We start from the raw sequence: 6,023 nt of genomic DNA on the forward strand, positions 1-6,023 counted from the left end.
CGGTCCCTCTCCGTGTCTGGGTAGAGGGAGCCGGGCCTCTGGGGTAAGAGGAGCCGGGGACCGCCGCCGCTCCAGGGCTGAGGGAGCTTGAGGCCTGATGAGGAGGGAGAGAGGGAAGACGAGAAAGGGCCCCGGCGGCTGAGGAGGCCTTGGGCCTTCCCCCTATTGTGGGAAGGGGAGGCCCTGGCGCCGCCGGTGTGCGAGGGGAGGCGAGGAGAGCCCTGGGCCGCCGCCTCCTTGGCGCTGAAGCAAGGATCAGGGCTGGGGATGGGGCATTAATTGCTAAATCCTCAGCTTTTGTCGCTACTTAAGGAAAGTCTTTCTCTTAGGTTTCCAGGAGAGCTGCACTGCTAGTGCACGGCGTTTAAGGTGGGGGAAGGAGGAGGGGGGCGCTTGTTAAATACACGTTCATGATAAAACGCTGTCGTGGATTCCTCCTTGTAATGCCATGGCAGGGGTACTGCCTACTGATATTAAAGAGAATGTTGCTTGACCAAATATGTATGTGCTGAGTTGCTAAATACATTTCATTATCAAATATACTGCTTACTGAAACTACTTAATGGCATTCCATGTTTCTTTCCAAGCCCTTGTGCTGGTCCTGAATAAAGCCATCACTGAGCCTTCAACGAATATTCTGAGTGCTTAATATTAATACTGTGTAGTATTGCTGTGGCTTTGCATGACTTGGGTTGTATTTGTCAGCATATTGATAGGGTTTACCCTGTTCACAGGAAAATAAAACTTGGACACAGTGGATTTGGGCCTGCTATCATTGACATGTTATGAACATACCAGAAATAGTCATGGATTGGTTTCTGCAAGTCTACCATAGTTTAAATGTTCCTGGTACTTTAAAAATTGGGCCTAGCTATTGTGCAGCATCCAATATTTATGTTAGCAATGAAGTAACAGGTAGAATTTCACACTCTGATGTTAGTGTGGTAAGGCAGGTTGGGATCCAAATGATACAGTTCCAACAGTTCAGAGTGTTTTGAAGAAAACAGTACTTCTTGGAAGCTTATTTTTAAAATACGTGTGATAATATTCTCTTCTGAAAATATATATATATTTTATTTTTTATTTTAATGTATGTCTGAAGCAAGTCTGTAATTATGGTAAATAAGCACATCTTGTGGGTTTGCAGTGTTGTAGACAGAGTTCTAGATCTGTATTATTGCTTCCTGGTATTGAATTATTTAGCACTTTCAAAAATCAGTTTATTAAAGTATTTGCTCAGAAACAGAAGGCATAAAGAAGTTGTACAAGAGAACTTCTAATGAGGCTTTTATCAAATTATATGAGAGTACTTACACAATCATGTGAAATGGATGATGATAAAAATTGTGCATTTTATAGTGACAAATTTTATCAAAGAAACCCACAAGAGTTGAAAGCTTCTGTAACTTTTTTGGTTAAATTTCAATTTTGACATCTTGGGGTCCTGCACCCCTTTTGTTTGTAACATATCAACATTTCTGGTTGTGGTATAGGTGAAAATTTCATTTGAGCGTAAGTTCGTGGGAGCCTTTTCGTTAATCACGATTTAGTGTATTTGGGTTTTAACACAGATGTTGCCTCCAAGTTGCGTATTATGTTTGCCTTTTAACTTTTAAAGATAGGATTTTTGGTTTATTTTGGGTTTTTTGGTTGGCTTTTTTTTGTAACCTCCTCTTAATCTCTAAGCAAGAGGACTTGGTTAAATTATCTAAGGGGACAAATGGGGCACACAGATTCATTCATCTTCACCTGTATTACCTGTCTAGATAGAGCATCAAACTTAAGGTAAATGCAGCAATTTTATTAATTATTTTTTTTTATTATTTATTTAAAAAGTTAAAGGAGCCATGTGAGAAATGTTTTACAACCATAATGCTGCAAACAAACTAAAAGCAAAACAATTCATGTGTGCAGTCTCATGGTTTGCTGATAAGTTGTGATAATTTTTTTTTTGGCTTTGAATAATTCTCAAGATTTTCATCAGAATACGTAAATGTTTTGGAAAAACACATCTCTATCTTGATATTAAGACGTGGAGGGGGGAGGAATATGAGCTTGCAAGAGTTGTGAAGGGATTAAATGGCAAAAGTAGGCACCCAATCACCACTTCAAGTCTTTATATCCTTATTGTAACTGTCTTTGAGAGCCTTATAAATTCAAGTCTGTAAGCACTTACTTTCGGTTTTGAGTGTTCCCAGCAGCATCTTGATCTTGACAGTGCAAGACTGGTGCTTAATTGTCACCTAAGTCCTACTGAGAGCAATAAAACAGTCTTTTCTCTGCTTGTATTACTTGTGGGACTTGATCCAGAACACATTCTGAGATACGACTGAGGGATCATGTTCCACACAAAACACAGGAGATGGTTTGAGGATGGAAGGTTTGAATTAAAATGTCATACTGGTCAGGTGCACTGCATTTCACAGAGTATTGGAATGTGTTGGTGTGATTGCTCTAGTGGAGACTAGTTCTTTCTGAATGGAATTAAAGCATCTCTTGGTGAATGTGTTGTACTTTCATGACTTTTTTTTTTCTCATAGGCTAAGATGAATTATTCTATGGAAAGTGCAGTGCAGTCAATGAGCATGATTCAGGGATAATTGACAATCTAGTACCTAGAGATGCTTAGTCATGATTTGATAGGTGCTGGGCCCAGAATCCTTGGAAAGAAAGGGTTAGATTCCCTTATTTGTTTTAAGTTATTTTAAGAAGGTCCAACAAACCACCAAATGTGAATTCTAAGGGAACAGAACTGCCTTTTTGCAGCTCACAAGTAACTAACTAGATCTTGAAGATGTGCGCTATTTGGGCATATCTTTTCACATCTTGTATAGGTGTAGTAAATTGGTTTTTTAAGTTTTTTACATTATTCTCGGAGGAATAATAGACAGTCGTTTGTCTCATCTTTCCAGGACTAGCTTTAGATATTATTTCCCTGTAAAAGGGGGCACGCTGGATGCTGTTGCAGCATGGGATTGATTTTTCTTTTACAGTTTGGGAATGATTCTCTCTTGTATCCTCCGCTAAATAATGGAAATCATCCTGTTCATGAGGCAGATAGTTCGGAGTGATGTTTGCTGTTAGTATTGTATGTTGTCTGTAACCAATTTTTGCCACTACTTGCCCTATAACACTGTTGAAAATCTTCAGCTTCTTTTCCTGGTAGTTTCAGCACTTTGCTGTTGTTTCCTTGGTTTTATAGGCACTTCACTTTTTTTATTTCTCTTCCCCCCCCCGAAGCTACAATTGACAAAATCATTCATCTTCCATAGCTCATTATTACTTCAGGTCTTGCTGTTAACTACAGTTCCTTTGGCCTCCTGTTGCATTCCATATACATTTTTTTCTTTCACTTTTTCATACAGACCTTGGAAAATATCTCCAGTCTCTTTGTACATTCACAAGCTCAGTCCTCTGAGGATGTACCCTTGTCCCCCTTTCCGTTGCCATTCTGTGACTGTTCTTCCTTCGCTATTCGGTTTCTTTCTATGGCCTGCCTTTCTCAGATTCAGTTAGCCACGTGAGTTCCCCTTTGACTTTCTCCTTCCAATGAGTATGAAATGTTACAGAACTGTCACACTAACAGTAGATGCACATTTGTATCAACATTTTTTTTAAATCTTAAAAGGTGTATTTTTTCTACCTTCACTTCCTACAGTTAATTATCCTTTATTAAAATGGTAGACAATGCTCACAGCTGATGTAAGCAGACTGAAGTAACAAAATTTCATAGCAGTTAGAGCCTTTATTTGTTCTTTTGAAGTATCTATCATTCCATTTAGCACAAAAAATAACAAATATACTGGTGTTTCCAGTAATTCTTATTTTGTATCAAACAACTTGTAAAATTGAGCCTATATCTTCAGCATATAAGCCTTGTTAGAATGTGAATGCTCATTTGTTTGAGAAATGACATGCCATGTCAATGCTGTATTGTAAACTTTTTTACTTATGTCTGAAGCATGGAAAGAGAAGTTAGTGCTTTATTTGAAAGTCAAATTTAGAAAAATTACTGCATGTCATATTTTTTTTTCTTTTTCCCTCTCACTAGAGAAGAAGAATCAACCTCAGCTGTTGCAAGATGTGCTTCTGTTCACAGAAGTGCAAGCAAACTTTTTTTCACAAATTCTGAGTTCTTTTTGTGTACTCTTATTTGGTATTTCCACTATTAGTGATAGTGATATCCTAGGTGCTGTAGCCTTTCACTGTCCTGTTCCCTCATTTTACTTCCATTTAGTTTCACTGTGTTTTTAATGCTTTTCATCTATGTGTTCACATTCATCGTAGCCAGTGTTCTGTCCCTTTATGGGTGAGCATTTCAAACTCACATATATGCACTTTTATGTTTGAATTTTCATGCCTAACTTATGCTCTGTTTCAGAAATGACTGATGAATGCTTATTGTACTTTTCATAATACTCTGTGTGAAATCAGTACCACTTCTTTGCCTTTACTGACATCTAGGACTGCCTTGTCCTGTGTCTGTGCATTTGGTTTATGGTGCTAAAGGTCTCATTTCTTTTTAGCATTGTATATAATTTTACTCATATCACAGAACAAAGAAAACGGAGAAGTTCTGATGAGATTAAATTTTGGTTTTCCAAAGGCATTAATGGTTAAGTATTAATTACTTTTTTTTATGAAAACTTAAAAATGTTTCAAAACATTCTTATTTGTACTTCACAGCACTATGTACACTTTTGAGGCCAGATACATTTTACTACATATATGTTTGTGCTGGAGGAAAATGGACATGCTGCTATGATGCAGACTATGAAAAACTGACGTGATAAGTACCTCTGACATTTTTCTGTGTCACAAGAAATTGGAAGGACCAGGAAAACCACCTTTTTATGGATAGGTGGGGCTAGACAACCAAGTATTTAGGCTATTAGTATATTTTGTCTGGTTAATTGTTTTTTAAGGATAACTCACATGGAGGTACGCAGAAGTACTGTATATATTGCATGTTGGAAATCAGGTATCTGGCAATGCATCATTCACTTTGTAGTTAGTTAAAAATTCATTACAATGATTTTTTTTTTTATTATTTTGACTGGAAATGAAAAGGCAAACAGCAGTGTTATGATATCAACTTTTTTGGCCAGGCTGGAGTGAAAACCAGGTATTCCATCTGTTTCTGTGGTTGAGTGTTCTGAATTTGTCATAAGGAAGCTATGACAGTTTTATAATTTTCTATAGCAATGTCTGTATTGATGTATGGTCAACAGTCATCCTTAATATTCCTGGTTCGGGATCCTTCAGGTTTCTGGGTTGTGACCAAAGCAATGTTGAAGACCCGTTAAAGAGAGCATAGTTCAATACTCTTTCTTTCATCTAGGTATGTGTCCCAGGTTTTACTTTTTCCAGATAACGGAAATACTAGACTTTTTACAGGTCTTAGGCTAGTCTTTAACTTGATAGCTTACATTTGTTTGTATCACCATCTAGTTTACTTAATAATGGTAAATTTTGGCATTATTACCACCAGTTTCTTATATTGCTGTATTCACTAGGATTCTACTCAAGATGACTTGGATGTTCTGCGCTATCCGATCGGGATATGAGATGTAGTCTTGTTTCTAGCTGCTGTGCTTTTGTATTTTTCTGTCATTTTCTGTACTTTTTACAGAGTGCTATTTAGAGCATATTCTGGTGCTTTCATCACCGTAAAGGAGACGACTTCTTCAAAAGCATCTTCTATAGCAGAATTTTTTTTTTTCCCCTGTTTTACGAATATGAGAGAATTCAGTATCAACGAAGTCTTTCTCAGGGCATAGTTTTGTCGTACCTGTTTTCCTTAAGGCCAGGAAGCATTTCTTTGCGGTGTCATTTCTGTTGGATTTGCTTTATAAAATAATCTCTGCTTTTGCATACTCCAATGTTACTAATAATATAAAGTCCTATCCTTTTCTAGTCTCTGGCATGAAAGAGTTATACAAATGCTTGGCAGTGATGATAGTGTTTTTCAGGTATTAAGCACATCCATTTCTGCTACCTCTGTAGGAATAAGTGCTTCAGAG

This window comes from Nestor notabilis, unplaced genomic scaffold, assembly GCF_000696875.1.
Source record: "Nestor notabilis isolate BGI_N333 unplaced genomic scaffold, ASM69687v1 scaffold10669, whole genome shotgun sequence".
In the NCBI taxonomy this organism is placed as follows: domain Eukaryota; kingdom Metazoa; phylum Chordata; class Aves; order Psittaciformes; family Psittacidae; genus Nestor; species Nestor notabilis.